The sequence below is a fragment of the Leptonychotes weddellii genome, chromosome 5 (genome assembly GCF_054177405.1).
Source record: "Leptonychotes weddellii isolate Sample4059 chromosome 5, ASM5417740v2, whole genome shotgun sequence".
Taxonomy (NCBI): Eukaryota; Metazoa; Chordata; class Mammalia; order Carnivora; family Phocidae; genus Leptonychotes; species Leptonychotes weddellii.
The window spans coordinates 84,363,368-84,380,402 of NC_138373.1; positions in this window are offsets into that span (position 1 = coordinate 84,363,368).

The following is a 17,035-nucleotide window of genomic DNA, read 5'->3' on the forward strand; positions in this document are numbered from 1 at the left end:
AATAATTAGGCCTTTTGAAACAACCACTACAAGTAAAACTAATTCTGGTTTGGGAAACAAGCCAACATCTCTTTTGTCTAACATCTCTTTTTGCTATTTTTCATCTCTTTCTGTCCTCCCCTTTTCTCTTTCCTTTTTTTCCCCCTTTCCTTTTCTTCTATCTTCTTTTCCTTAATCTCCAAAACCAAATCGAGGTATTCTCCCTTTTCTCAAGCCTGCTTCCTTCCAGCTTTCCTGGGTGACAGCTGCATCCACTGGCATTTCCATGTCAGGCCGTCCTCGGCTTTCCCCTGCCCACAGCCAACCAATTGCCAAGATTTCTTAATTCTATCAGTGCTACCATATTTTCTGACTTCAAGGCTAGTCTCTTTTTCTATGTATTTACCCCTAATATTCTCTAGTCTTCCAGACTCTTGCCTCTCCAATCCAATGCTATGCTCAAGAGTTTTTTTTGAAAATACTGAGTTATGTGATTCCTCTCCAAAAATTTGTATTACTTCTACCCTTAGAAAATTCCTAGTTCCTTAGCATGGAACCAGCAAACCCCGCCCCCCCCATTACTCTAATATTCTGCCTCATTTACTGTGGCATCTATCCATTCAAGTTATGTTCTTGCCATAGCAAATGACTTGATGTTACTGATTTTCCAAGTTTTTGTGGAAATCATTGCACTTATTGTGGAAGTCCTTTCTCTGTCTTTGAAATTCCTACTCATGATTGAAAGCCCAGTTCCCATTTTGCCTCTCTTTGAAATCTTTCCTGAACTTTCTTTTATAATTCAGCATTTGCCTTGTTCTTCTCTCTTAAACCATGTTTATTCTGCTTAGAATAGCAGTTTATTTTATTTATTTATTTTTAAAGATTTTATTTATTTATTTGAGAGAGAGAGAGACAGAGATAGCTAGAGAGAGCATGAGCAAGGAGGAGAGGGAGAAGCAGGCTTCTTGGGGCTTGATCTGAGGACTCTGGGATCATGACCTGAGCTGAAGGCAGATGCTTAACTAACTGAGCCACCCAGGTGCCCCCTGAATAGCAGTTTATATGTCTATCACTGGATTGTATAGTTCTTGAAGGCAGGAATGGACCATATCATTTATTACTGACTCTCTAGTCTCTAGAACACATTAGCTACCTAAGAAATCTTTTGTTGAATAAATTAATGATTATAATTATGGCGGCTTTAGTCATTGTGGGAAAATTATGGGGGAGATGTTTTATTAATCAAGGGTTCAAAAATGACCTCACAGGGGCACCTGTGTGGCTCAGTCATTAAGCGTCTGCCTTCGGCTCAGGTCATGATCTCAGGGTCCTGGGTTTGAGCCCCGCATCGGGCTCCCTGCTCTGCGCGAATCCTGCTTCTCCCTCTCCCACTCCCCCTGCTTGTGTTTCCTCTCTCCCTGTGTCTCTCTCTGTCAAATAGATAAATAAAATCTTAAAAAACAAAAACAAAAACAAAAATGACCATACATAGGCAGTTATCCCAAGCAATAAATGACTCGCTCAACGTGATGAGTTATTATCAGGGAGGTATGTATCTGCTGTGATATCCTGTGGTTGATATTCTATGTCTTTGAAATTGTGCATAACCAAATTACTCACCTGGGAACAAAGGGACAAAATGAAATAGGCAGGGATCACATTGGTGCCTGTTTATATAGAGACCTACCTAAATGGAGGAAAAAGGAAGATATGCATGAAGCTTTGTATTGAGAGCATCTACAGTAAGTGTTCCCTCTTTAAATAGAAAGATTTAAATCTATATTTATATGTGTAATTGCTTCTTATTGAGTGCTTCTCAAAAACATTAGGTGCTGTTCATATTCTCTACTTTAGCTTTGGGAGATTGTGACTTGACCAAAGTCGTGTACTACGGTTTTAGGTGTCATAGACTTGAAAGTGTCATGGGCTCCAAACAAATCCTGTATGTTTCTTTCCTTTGTGTTTAACACAGGACTCATCATTATTAGAGTATAGTGCTTTAAGGGTGTTTTTCTCCTCTTAGTAATGAGTTCATAAAAAGAATTAAAAACATATATCTATTTATGGTAAGATGTGGGAATAAATATTGTAGTGCTGATTCACCCATACTCTTCTACTGACATTCTCATCTGATGAACAGTTCACATTTTGAGTCAGCTGGGCTAGGCCGTCTTCTGAGACATTGTAGTTGATTAAGCTGATTGACCGATATAAATTTTAAACTCTCTCTCTTTTTTTTAGCACCTTGTCTACATGAATCCAAATAGCAGACCTTTATATTTACTCTATCTAGGCTTTTAACATGGCAAAAAAGATAGAATTCTAATGTACTTATTAAATAAGAACAGTCCACTCTTTCATTCTTTCTTTTTGATTTATGTCAAGCTCTCTGTATGATAAATTAGTTCAAGATAGACACTTCAGAATCTCTTCTGGATTTTATTCTGTCATTATATAGGTAAATTTATTATCTGCCTTCATAAATCTGTATTTTGAAGCAGCTTCTCTTTGATTTGGCATTTTCTGAGTTTAAAGCCATCAAATTACTATTAACTCTAGACAAAGGGCACTAATTTTCCATGGTGTAGAGCATAAATAAGTCTCATGAAGAGAGTTTTTTTTTTTTTTTTTTTAACCCTAAAAGACAGCAAACATCTTGCCTGGCATTGCACCACCTGAGGCAGTTTTGATGCCAACTGGATGTCACATTTGGGGCACACATGTTAGCCAGCATTCATACATGCAGACATGGGCTCCTAGAACATACAGGAATGTGAGTAAAGAGGGAGATGTTGAAAGCAGAGGTGAGGTATTTGCCTGTCACAATATTCAAAATTAGCTTTCATTGAATTATCATTTTAATTAATCTTTATTTCATGCCCTGAGGGTTCTTACATAAAATTTCCAGAGGCTGAGCTGACTACAGAGGGAGAATTGAGAAGTCAGAATTCAACTCCTGTGGGCTCACAAAAAGAATTAAAAGCATATATCCATTGGTAGTAAGATACGGAAATACACATGCAGGAGGAATTGTGTCTTCGACAGGGAGGAATGTGTCTCCTTTGCTAGTAGGGAGAAGTCCAGTATTGCAGAAGATGACCAACTTTGATTGAATTTGAAGAGAGAAAGGCAGAGCCAGCTTTAGGACTGGGTTGCCCATCCAGCTGGTCAGGGCACCAATATTTAAGAGGCAGGAAAAAAAATCAGTGTACTAAACCAGACACATAGTACCCTTCAACTTGTGTTCCCACAGATATTACCTAACTGGAAAGAAATGTAAATTAGGACCGCTTCTGCCATGTACTCATGTAGAAATTAATCATTTTTTCTAGCTTTTCCTAGCTTTGACATAATTTTGTTGAACATCTTTTTCAAGATGCATGTGCAAGTTGCATAGACCTCAGTACTAACTCTGAGCCTACAGCACCCATCATCTGAAGTCAGTGGAAAACCTGAACTAGACTAATAATATGTGGCATGATGCTTTTCCATAAGAATGACTTATTTATTACTGATGTTCTAAGTGCTTGAATCCATCTCCGGTGTGTGTGAATATTGGACTGTTTAAGTTTGCAAAGAAAGTATGCTTTCCCCAGTCCCATCAAATAAATGAAGCTCAGATGCTTAAAGAACACCATTTTGTGGAAGTGAGTATCTTGTCAGGGGAAGGGAGAAGGTACCCATCATATATCAGCATCCGCATCCGGCCATATTTATGGAGTGGTAAACCGTTCCATCCATCAGTTGAAAGCAGTTGAATAAATAATTTCTGCAGAGTTAATGGATCCCCTATATGCCACCAACTGAGGGAGCCTGTACTCCATAGATGGTCTATCCTGGACCGTAGTGCTTGGCAAAGTGTTAGCGTGCTGCACTAAATCATATGGTCACCTCTGAGCTTGTTCAACAAGCACACTTAAAAAGGGTCACCAGATCTTTTCAGGGACCTATAATTTGTTGAAGCCAGAAAGAGCTGAATTTGAAAAGTTCGGCTTCCCTGCTGTAGAGATCAAATCCATTGTCTGAGCTGTGTTTTGTTAACTTTGTACATAGGATCTTCTTTAGCAACTCGGGAGACACAGCTGCTCTTTACATCTAGAAGTGAAAGAAACGAGTCTGAATGGAATATGTGGGCTCTGCTGAAAATGAAACATTTGCTTCACTGAAGAACTTGGGGCTCAGCCCTGCATGTGAAACTTCCACCAGAGCTCAAAGTGGAGGGAAAAAAGGGAGAAAGCTGTATAATTTGTTTGAAGTTGTCAAGCACACAAAAACTGGCCAACAGATGTGAGAAACAAGAAGAAAAAAATTTTAATTTCTCTAGCTAGATTATTAGTTAGTTGACTAAAAACAAAAGAAGATGAAAGAGGGGGTTGTTGGTGTTTTCTGAATCACCCGTATTTTCCTGTTTGGATTACGTAGTTACTTCGGTGTTACCCATCGAAGAAAAATGAGAAAAATCTGGATGTTTGATCTGCATGTGCTTCTTTTTTTGTCCATAGAGAATCTACTGTTCTAATAGATTTAGAACCTATATTTGATATTTCCAAATCCTTTGGGGAAGCATAAACAAAAGGGCAGGAATCACAAAGCACCGCCTAAGGAAAAGACTCTCTTTGTGTTATACGTAGAGCCTCTTAATTCCATCTACACACGAGTCTATGAATTCTCTCTGAACGTACTGGTTTGCCCCTAAGAGCAACTCAAGATAAGAGAGCCGGGAATATAAGGGAGCAGTTTTATAAAAAAAAAAAATCAGCCAAACAAATCCATTTGACTAATTGATTTTTTTTCTTCTTTGCCTCCCATTTTCACCTTATTCTTACTTTGAAACATTTCCCTCAATACGGAACAAATGTTAAATGCTGGCTGTTGTTAGCACTAAAGTATAGTTTGGGACATATTTTTGCATCTAATTGCTGATATGTGAGGATCAAAGGTAAATCATGGCAAAATTCCCTAAGAATAATCATAAGACTAGGTTGTTTTCACAGATGTTATTTTAAATCCTGTCTGTACATAGGCTGATTTCAGGAAGGACATCACATGAATAACTGGAAAACATTGCAGAAAGCCTAGCTTCATGAGTGTTTCCTTCTTCGTTTATTAGTTAGCTGAAACCAATGTTTAGAAATATTTAGAAATAATTCCTATTTTACAACAAAAAGTATCTATCCCCCTTGAGCCATCACTTAGTTAATGTTCTCCCAGCCATCATCCTTCTTTTCAAATGTCGTTTCTAGTCTCATTTTCACTTTCCTGCCTCCCCTGCCATCACTTTTTTTTAAACACTTGTTTTATTTCGGGAGAAAATGTTTTTTTACTTTGTTCGTTATTTACAATGAAGTCAGGGGTATGTAATAATACGCAGGACACAAATAGAGTATTTTTTTTGGTGGGGGGGATGTTTCTGGGTTTCCCTCCAGTTAAATGCAAAGCCATCAGCACCACTCATGGCAAATATGAAATCTAATCACTTAGCACCTCATAAAAGCAAAAATAAGTTTCCCCATATTTCACAAATTGACTCGCGCTCTTCATATTTTATCTTCAATAGTGTATGCATTTTCCAGCTGGCTAGGCTGCAGTCTTTCTGCGTTTTGGACATTTGTCACTCTATTCAGCCAGGCAGGAGAAGCCCCTGTGTGGCCAGCTCCTTGCACTGCAGGCGTAGCATCTGTGAAGGAGTCACTGACATCTGATGATTCAAATTGCAGAAATGATCCAGGACAAATTATGAACGTCTGGGTAGTGCCCAAAGATTTTGAGCCGAAGTGACTTTGCCCTTGGAGCCTTGCAGATTTTGGTGAACTCTTGGGGCCACGCGCTTTCCCGTGCACAGCCTCCATAGGACATGGCCCCACAGGTTCCGCTCTCCGAGTCAGTTATCATTCTGGCCAGCGGCGTGCCAATTTAGCTTTCCTGGGCCTGAAATGAAAAGGAAGTGGTTCAAGTTTTAGCTTACAAACCCTCAAGGCAATTGGAGCTTTCTTTGAAATGTAAAACAGTCTTCTATCAAGCACTGCTTAAGGCATCATCCAACTATCAAAGTCAAAGATGATTTGATAGAAACTTACAAATCCCCATAATCTATGGTAAGTAGTAGTAGCTAAGGCTTTGGCTCTGTGTTTGCACGTAAGGCAGAAGCAGGAGGATAATTTATCCAACTTTAGGGTAATGAAGTGTTAACAAAAACCACATGAAGCTATTATTACAACCACAGGCCACAGACTGCTAAGAGGGTAAACTCTCTGGAGACGTACCTATTTTCAAGGGATCGTTTGCATCTCATCTTACCTGAAGGCATTTGCTAAACACAAGGTGATGCAGCTGAAAGACCATGATTCATTAGCCCTAATGAACAATGCTGAGCATATTGTCTCTAAAATATAACCCGCTGACATTGATATATATGTACTTTAACTCATTCGTCCCAACTTTATTAGGTACATATGTCTGCAGCAGACACAAATGAAACATTCTACAACTAGGCTTCAAGCCAAAAACTAATTTATTCTTTAATGTGCTAGTGATTACTTGGTGGTTCCTTGAGCAGAGATGACAGGTCTGAGCTAATGGAGTTGTACTGTAAGTTAATAAATCATGACAGAGCAATTAATTACAGAAACCACTGCAAATCCCTTTGTTAGTTTTCCCCATCACCAGAAGGATTTAATAATATTCATTTTGCTAAGTTCCAGTGACATTTACAAGTCTTAAACCATTTTTAATCAAATCAATATCACTGGCTGCTAAATTTAGTTGTGCTTTGCTTGCAAGTCCTGAAATACATCGATACTAATGTTTCCTACCTTCTGTTCAAATGAATCACATTGAATACCCATATTTCCTCTTCCTTTGTTTACATTGAGTAATTGGGATCTGAAAAAAAGTTCAGACCTAGAGAACCCTGACTATCAGCAGGAATGAATTAACAGGTAGAGGAGGAAATCCATAAATCAGTGATTATGCGTGCAGCGTTGTAGCTAATGTCCTTCATCAGTTTCCCCTAATTGGCCTCAAAACGTACTTTCACGATCATGGAACTAGGTTCACATTTCTGTAGACTTTTTCCGGTGTGGCAGGTTAAAAAAAAAAAAAAAAAGATGGATTGAGGCACTGAAGCAATCCTTTCATGACAAAAGAGCGTGACACCCATTCAAACACCACCTCAGCAGAGTCTCTGTGCGTTCTTTGTTCTTTAGACGGCTAGAGTTGACATCTCTTTTTTAAATTAAATAAGTGGAAATCAGTCGGTTCATATGGATGCAGAAACACTAAATCGTCTCTATAAAGAATAATAAACAATTCTTAATCAGGAATTGATTGCATTATGGATTTTTGGAGCAAAATAACCTGCTGTTCCTGGGTGGCAGTACTGCTAGATCAATATCAAGTTTTTTGTGTTTGTCTCTTTTTTTCCTTCCCCTGTAAAAGCTCTCTATCTCTGGAAAGAGTACCGCTCCCATAGCAATGTGCCTTGCACATACTCAGTAGATTTTCTGTGTGTGTCCTACCTTTTTTTGCATAACTGCAGATTTTTATTGACTTTTTATTGACCTGCTTTCAACTTGATCTGTGGTGTCCCTGAATCTGTGCCTTGAAATATTAGGAAAGCATTCTCCCCGGAAAAGTCACCGTGGACGTGCTCTCGTATTTGTCATGCTCCCGAGGTATTCAGCGCTCTGTGCCTTCTGCTGTGATCATTTCTGTTCCTCTTTACCTCCTTATCAGATTATAAACTCCTCTAGGACAGGGACCTTACTTTATCCATTTTTTCTCTACATTGTTGATACCTAGCAAGGATATTTTTATATGATATTGCTCAATAAATGTTCAGTAGCCGGATGAACATATGCTCCCCAGATGGAAGAGTGAGGAGCGTGTAAAACTCAAATTAGTTCATAAAATCACTTGTAAGAGCTGGAGAAGAATAGGGTGGAGGCAGGAACATGCTGTTAACCTGGGAGGGATGTTTTAGGCCTAAACTTCATAGGGCAAATCAACTCGATGAAGGCTAGCAAGGAGAGGAGCTCTTGGGGGTAGCTCCGCAGCTAGGATTTAGAAGCTGATGGTACCTCTGTTCTTCTGTAGAAGTCCAGCCCCGTCTCATGCCTCCAGCCTGGGACATGGATGTTGTGGAAAGAGGCCTGAATTGAGAGTCAGGGTTTGAACCCCGTCCCACTTTCGAGCTTTGTGACCTTAAATGAACCCAGGTATGGCTTCTGACTTTGGAGAAGGCAGGTCAGCCTTTCTGAACCCCAATTCCCTCAACTTCACAGTGGGGAGAAGCAGTGCCTCTGATCTAGAATTGTGAGGATTAAAAGAGAGTGTATATGAAGTTGGCCAGCGCAGAACAGTCTCTGAGCCCTACTCCCAGAGGGCCTGTGAATGGCCATCATGGCAAAAAGGAGAGAACCTAAACCTTTTTAAGCTGTGGGACACACATGGGAAGAGATGGGTGAGTGACAGCTTTCTCCTTGTGTTATTTACTCTTGCAGGATCTGGTCGCTGTGAACTTTTTATCAGCTGTGGGTCCTGATACGGGGGCCAATTCCCTCTCTCTTTTCTGGGGAAAAAATAGTATAAAGTGTATTGCTTTTCACATGTGTCAAGATCAAGAATTCTGAACATCATACCATTCAGGAAGGCAGGTTGGGAAAGTTATTCTTGTAACCAAACCACGGAGCCCCTCAGATCTCTTTTCAACAGGGAATTTTAAAAAGACCCTTTTCCTTGTTTACTTGAAACTGTATTCTGATACAGGGGTTAAGGAGTTCACCGGTACCTGAAAGTTTGGATCGGAAATGAACTGGTTTTAAAAATTATAATGTATCTCTAGGAAGCTTCAGTGGTATGTAATATTCCCATGTGTAAGGAGACAGTACCAAGTTCGTAATTTTTTTTAAGGAAAATACAAGACACGTGGCAAAATGATTCCTACTATTATTACTGTTTCTACCACGGATACTAGTACTATTACAGCTACTGCTGCCACCTTCATTTATTGAGTGCTTACTATGACTATTATAAAATTTTCTCATATATTAACTCATTTATCCTCACAATTACCCTCTGAGGTACAAACTGTTGCTAAGGAAATTGAGGCACGTTTAGTAAGTAGCAGGGCTGTGATTTGAGTGTAAGCAGTTTGACTCCAGAGTCTGTGCTCTTAGTGGAAAAAGGTCCAAAGCCTTGCGTTTGGAGATCCAGGTTCCAATCTAAGACTTTTGCCTAAATAGCTGCAGAACTGTAAAACCTTCCATTTCTCTGGGCCTGAGCTATTTCAATCAGAAGATGAGAATAGAAACAATCAACTTGAAAACCTTTGGTCCTCTCACAGGGCACAGTGAAATGACAAAAGGAATTAGAAGGTGACTCTAATTGTTAGTTGCATCTCTTGAATAATGTTAAGGGGAATCAAAGTCTTAAACCTGAGTGGGTCCCAGAGCATATCTCTCCCAGCCCCCTTACTTTCCATCTGTCTCCTAGGTCCTCCTGTAACTCTGGGGTAAGGCACTTGTCTTTGTTCCAATCTCTTCCACTCTTTTCTTGACCACTCTCTGCCCCCAGTGACTTTCTACACATTCTCCCAATTCTTTTCACAAAAATGCATGAACAAAAAAGCTAAATCTCTTCTTTTGAGTGGGACAGGGGGGTTGGAAGCTAAGTACACAAAGAGGAAACTTCTTAAACAGATGGGAGTGGACACTGGATGGAGGGCTAATGTTACCTTCCAGTCCTGTGGACGATTAAGAAAGGAATTGATGAAGGAAGAGCAGTAAATCTTAAAAATAAGGGTCAGGATTTATCATGAGCCCTCGATAAGCATGATTTCTTCCTTGCTTTGTGACATGCTGGATAGAGTGACAAGAGTGTGGTAGGCGGCTATACCCAGACTGGATTCTCATCTTGTTGAGGGTAGAGATTTCTTCTTCTTCATTGCTGTATCTACAGGGCCAAGTACAGTGTTGGCAGATAGCAGGCACTCTATAATATTTGAAAGAATAAATAAAGGAAGACAAACTCAGAGTGGGCCTGCTGAATTTGAATTTTCATCCTAACAACTGACCTTTCCATTCCACGAAACGAGCTATTTAGCAACATTCTCTAGCATATGGATTATCTCTGTCTATGGCATCCATTCTTCCCCCATCTGTTGAGGAATTTCATCCTCTTTCAAAGTCACATGAGGAGGCCTTGGTATATACTCTACACATGGTACAAATGGTATTTTATTAAAAAAAGATGTAACAATATCACCTAGATTTGGCAAATGTCATAAAAAAACTTAATTCGGAGATCAATTCTTATTTTTCCCCCCATTTGATAGAATAGATGCAATAGACGATATTAATTTGGTTCCCTGACACGCACAAAACCTAGCAGTATTCAGTATCAGGCTTGTTTGCTTTTATTCTTAAAGAATCTGAAGGGAGTTGACATTTTGTTTCATTCATTCACAGTCTCTTTTTTCATATCTAATGAACACACTCCACAACAATGGTCCTCAGATCTCCGCCATCTGCAGGGGACGGCACACAGGTCATAGGCTAAGAACAACACCACATCAGTATTGAATAAAAAAGTGGGACTTCAAAGGCAGAGCTGGCTATGAGGTCTATGCTTTCAAGACCTCGTAGCTAGTTCCTCCTGTTTATTATTTTTTGTTTGATTGGATGATAATGTAGTATGTCATTCCATGGTCCATGACCTGTGGTCAATTCCCTATGGAGGAGGCAGATTGAGGAATATTTTTGTGAGCATATTTGTCCTGGTAGGGAAATAATAAAAACAAGAAGGGTAGACGCAAGAGATGTCTGCAGAGAGGGAATGAAGTCCTCTATTATCGAGAAAGATGATCTTGGGGGCTCGGCCAAGAGTGTTTTTATCTAGATGGTGGTAATGATAATGATTCTGTCTATAAATAATGTGGGCAAGAGGGAGATTTTTGTTAGTTTGTTTCTCTGTCCCTAGTGCATTGCACTGTTTTCTCTTATCATTGTGGTAGGCAGGTCAGACTCATCCCCACACTACCACGATTAGAGTACATTTCTACCTCTGAATTACCAGGGCATCAACTTTTTAAAGTGTTGAGCTAGTGAATTAAGTCTTAATGGAAAAATTTTCTCCTAATATAGGACCTCTCTGGGCTATGAATAATTAATGTCAATTTATAGCTCAAGGGATGTCTCAGAGGAATCAATATGGTAAATTAACATCCCCCCTCGGACCCCCTTCCCCCAACAACAAAATCTTTTTTAGGTATAATTAAGCCTCAGGAAGACCTATACCCTCTTTTTAAAAAAATCTTACATATAATTAACATTGGTTTTAGTTTTATCGTATTTTACATTTTATTAAATATTCTTAAAAGCTAGAAGCCGCACAGAAGTGGTCCATGTTTTAATGGACCTGTAAATTGAATGATTAGGAAGATACAGCTCTTACTATCATGGATGAGACTCTGGTAAGGCAGAGAGAATAAAATAAAAAAATGCCAGGATAAATATATTCTGAAATAATTCTCCTCTTGCCCTTCCCTCAGCCTGTTCTTAAGAAGGAGATGGAGAATGTTGTTTTCTGAGGCTACATCTACATGTCAAAAGAATGTCCAAGCTTTTGATGATGATGATGATAATGCTGTGACACCAACTTTTACATTCAGGAGAGTCGTATCTTGATATTTCAAATTTTAAGTCTTGCCTGGACAGGGCTCTTGCCTGTTCTGCAGCATATTAGACAGGACTAGGGATTCCATTGACGATCTCTGTTCTGACATCCCTAAATTTCCCATTTGCCCCGGTCTCTTTGCATCAGCCTGAGCATCGCCCGCTCTGGCCAGCCTCTACTTTTCTAGCAATCTCATCCGTCACGGGAACTGTCAACTGGGTGCCTTTGAGGCCTTGGGCTTGCCGAAGATGTTCCGAGGACAATGTCTATCTGTCATATATCATTAGCAGTTTTCCTGAACCCTGTGGTGAGGGAGGAGCAATTCTGGCCTTGGGGAAGGTACAGAGAATCAGAAAAGAGTCTAGGATAGCTAGCAAGTCTGATTTCTTGTGCTGAAGTTTGTACCATGCCCTACTGTCATCCTTTCATTCTAAAAAAGATATTGTTTCCTGTACTGAGCTAGGGCTCCTGCCCTTAAAAACCTTTCTCGCTAGTGTGGACAGATAGACTTGAGAACAAATTAATACGCTCCTTTGTTAGAGGAACTCCAGAGAACCATATGGGGGGTGGATAGCGGGCACAAGGGAGAGTGCTGGGGAAGGCTTTTTCAAGGAGGTGTGTGATGGTGTCTTCCAAAATGAGTTTATACCTGCTGGGTGACAAGGGTGCCTGGGCTATTCCCATCAGAGAGCAGGGGCAGTGAAAGCAAGCCCAGGGGAGTGGAGCCCGAGCTCAGTCCTGGGTCTTGGCAGAGGTTAACTGCTTGCTTGCTTCCTCCTGAGCCTGAAGTCTGGCCTCCTGAGCCTTCCAGTCTGGACTGGAAGCTGGAAAAACTTCCAGGTCAGAGGCAGATTTCTTCGCAGGCCTCAAAGTCATCTGTAGCCACCCAGACCTTCAAATCTTTCCAGGAGGTAGTGACTCATATGGCTAAAGAGATCCCTTTCAGGAAAGGAGCTTTTGATGACTCCTATCCCGGCTTCAGTTCAGACCTGCTCAGGGAGCTGCTGTCCGCTGTCAGCTGTGCGGGAACATTCTCTCCAGTAATGGTGTCAGCCAGTGCTCCTTCCTGCTGCTAGGAGACCTGAAATTATTACACTTGCACGTCTGTTTTCTGGAACATTGATGACTAAGAGAATTGAACCTTCCTCTACAAACAACATCTTTAAAAATTGTGACATGGTTTTGTAAAATGTAATCCCCAATAGACAGTTCTGTGGTTAAGACCTTCTGCTGGAATTGATGCCTGGCAAGTTTTTCTGGTGTCTGGATGTCTGTACCGGACAGCTCACATCTGCATAATAGTGGGGGCCCCCCTTCTTTCTCCAGAGTCCCCCCTACTTATCCTGGGAGTTTCCAAAGTTTCCATGTTCTCACAACAGCCTGCCAGTTTCAGTGCCACATGCCTCTACTCCCTTCCCCCTCCCATCTACTTTCCCCGGGAGCATGGGCTCTAGAAGCAGACCACATACCAGCTGTGCAGCCTAGGCAAGTTACTTAACCTTCTTGTGCTTTTACCTCCTCGTCTATGAAACCAGGACAATACATTTATTTGGAAGGTACAGTGAAGTATTTGTAAGATACCTAGCATGACACCTAATACGTAGTAGAGCTTAATAAATGTTAGATTAGGGGTGCCTGGGTGGCTCAGTCAGTTGGGTGTCCGACTCTTGATATCACTTCAGGTCTTGATCTCGGGGTTGTGAGTTCGAGCCCCGTATTGGGCTCCATGCTGGGCTTGGAACCTACTTTAAAAAATGTTAGTTTAAACAAACAAACAAATCAATATTAGCTGCTTTTTTCTAACCACTGTTAGCACTATTGCTGTCACAGCCCACATCCACCACCTGCAAAGTTGTTTGGTCAGGTCCCTTGCTATGTAGACCAATGTCCATACTCAGGGAGCAGCCTCTGAAAATTTCCCAAGTGGCCCACAACTTGGGGTGCCATGATGTTTATTTTCATGCCTCTGTGCCACATAATTGTGCCCTGGACCTGAAGAAGTCCGACTTCGACTCAGACTTCCACAAAGTCCCTCTTGAAGAGTTTCTGGCCTTTACTCCTCTAACCAAAGGTGTTTGCTTACACCCAGTTCATAAGCTTTTACTTTCCATTTTTCTCGTTAACTTTCCTGGCCCTTCTCCATACCATTATCTCCTCTTTCATCCTCTAGTTAGGAAACCAGAGTTCCCATGCACTCTGTGTGTGTGTGTGTGTGTGTGTGTGTGTGTGTGTGTGTCTGAGAGAGAGAGAGAGAGAGAGAAAGAACTGTGGTTTGAATGTGGGAGGGGGATGTGGAAGGAGAGGAGTATGATTTATGCTAGCAGCTGCCAGCCAAAATGCAGTAATATTGATGGTTCTATTATGAGAACATCCAGTTGGCACCATACGGGTTTTTTCTCTCTTTAAACCAGATTCTTAGAACAGAGATTTCTAATCTTTTGGAATTGAGATAGCAATTATTTTGAACAATACTCTGTGCTTGCAGTCTGAATTTGTTTTGAGACTTACTGGAGAATTCCTCCCCATCCCAGTGACGTGAGGAGCATTTTGGGCTGTCACATGTTGCCCCCTCAGAAGTGAAGGGTGAGAGTGACATGGAGAATCAGAATATGGAATGGTGTCCTCAGACTTCATGGACATGCTTGATGGACTTGGCACCATATCATGACTCTGTAGTCTGGGAGGGTGACAGTGACCTACGGGGATGGGCTGGAACACTAGGATGGGATGAACGTTGTTATGTGGTTCATTCAACACATGCTGGACTGTTTGATCTAGAATCCCCTATCAAATCTTGAAACAGACAGAAGTCAAACAAATAAATGCCTTACCCAATAGTTGTTATGAAACTTGCATTTGATTTGTTTAATTTTGTAGATTCTCGTTTTATAAAGTTCATTCTCCCAGAGGAATAAAACAATTAGGTTAAATTTCCAAAAGAGGTCAGCACTTAGGGCCCAGGGACCTCGTCAGCAATCTTAGATCCAGATAGAGACAAGAACCAAGGCTGTTTCCTATTATTTTTTTTTTAAGATTTTATTTATTTATTTGACAGAGAGAGACACAGCAAGAGAAGGAACAGAAGCAGGGGGAGTGGGAGAAGCAGGCTTCCCATGGAGCAGGGAGCCCCATGCGGGGCTCGATCCCAGGACCCTGGGATCATGACCTGAGCCAAAGGCAGACGCTTAATGACTGAGCCACCCAGGTGCCCGGCTGTTTCCTATTCTTATAAAATAATTGAAAACACAAGTCTTTGGCCATTAAATGTGTAAATGACACAACCATTTTGGAAAACAGTTTGGCAGCTTCTTAAAAAGTGAAGTCTACGCTTTTCATATGACCTAACCATTTTAATCCTAGATGTTTACTCAAGAGAATTGAGTTGAATTCCCTACAAAAACTTGTATGTGAATGTTCACTGCTGTTTTCTTTGTAATGGCTTCAAACTGTGGAAACAACTCAGATGTAAACGGTTGGATAAACAAATTGTGCTATCTAATGGAATACTACTCAGTAACGAAAAAGAATGAACCATTGACACAAACCACAATATAGATTAATTTCAAAATAATTGTACTGAGTCAAAGGTGCCAGACCCCCACCCACAAAATTGTGTGATTCCATTTCTATAAACTCCATAAAAATGTAAATTAACCTCTAGTGACAGAAAGCAGATCTGTGATTGTCTTAGGATAACGGAGGGTGCGGCAGGGAGGAGTAGGAGGAATGACTACAAAGGGGCAGGAGGAAACTTTTGGGCGTGAGGGATGTGTTCATTATCTTGAATGTGGTGATGGCTCTGTGTGTGTACGCATATGTCAAAGCTTATCACATCGTATACTTTAAATACACAGTCTACTGTGTGCCAATTGTGCCTCAATAAGGCTGTAAAAATGATTCTAAATAAAAACCAACTTTTAATATTTTTCCAATACAGAGCTACCTATCAGCAAATGTTATTTTCCTGGCTCTTTTAATTCTTATTCAGAGGATCCTAAAAACTTAGCTTCTAGCAGTGTGTCCCATGCTAGACTAGTCACGCTAAAAATTATCTCTTTCGCTATAATAATAAGGACAGCTGCATCCACTGAGAGCTTTTTGTTGAACAGGGATCTGCCAATGCTTCACTTATATTATCACATTCAATGCCAAGAGAAACTGCCCAGTGTAGGTGTTACTAGCTCCATTTTACAGTAGAGGAAATCAAGGCAGAGAGGTTAGGTAAACGGTTCAACACAAGAACACAAGTGTGGAGCGTCTTGATTCAAAACCACAAACAGTCCTGCTTGCGGGCTCTTCCTCCTTCACCAATAGGTCAGAACTACACATTTATGTGACAGAGGCAAAGGATTAATGCAGAAACAGGGCTTGTTTCAGTAACCCTCGGGCAGTTTCCCATGCTCTTTGTTTGGCTTCCTGGCCCTCTGTGACACTAATTCTTTGTTTGAGCTTTTAATTTCCCCACAGCATAGTCTCCCTGCCTGCTTTCTAGATTTCCTCTTACCCTGCTCATCATCCTAGATTCTGAGCTTGCTGGCTTTATGATCTTCAGTCCCTGCCCTGTGCAGGGGGTTTTGTCTGATGACTGACTCTGCTTTGAATAATTACACCTGCCGGATTCTTCAGGTAGAAGAAATCTGTGGACCAGGAAAAGATGGATCCCGTTCAAGATCAAGACATGTGTCAAATCTCTGCAAGGGATACAGAGTAAAAGGACAAGGTAGACAGACAAAATAAAAGGGGTCAAAACAGGAGATTGGCAGGAGTTCAGGTAAAATGTATGAGGCAGAGGACTGGTAATACTAACTTTTGCTGAAAAATCCACAGAGCAGGAGGGCGTCTGTGGGCCCTGCTGAGTGCTGGGCAGGTAGAACTGGCAGGACGAGAGAGCAGGGTTGACTGAGCAGCCTCTGAGGAACCCCTGAGACAAGTCTTTCAGGAGGCAAGCTGTCCACCAGTGCATCTAGGAACGGATGGCCCCAGGCCCCGGGCCAGCTTTGCCTGGGTTGACAAGGATCTCCAGAAGGCCCTAAAAATATGGCTTCACAGTCTTTTCACAGTTCTGCCAGTCTCTCAGATTATTTTGGACTCTCTCTTTTTTTATTTTTAATCAGTAGGAGAAAAAAGAAAGATGACAATAAAAACCATATGGAGGCCTCTTCTCTGACTGAAACCCTTTGATCTTTTCTCTAAATAGAAGAAAGTAACCTTCCCACTCTGAAGACATTCCAAATGTTTTTCAGCCCCTGGATAAACAAATATCTCAGGTAAATTTAATACCATGCTTCACTCCTTCATCGGTTTGTTCAAACACTAACTGAGCACTCACTAAGTGCCAATATCTATGTCAGGATCTGAAGGGACCAAGCAAAATTCCCAGTTG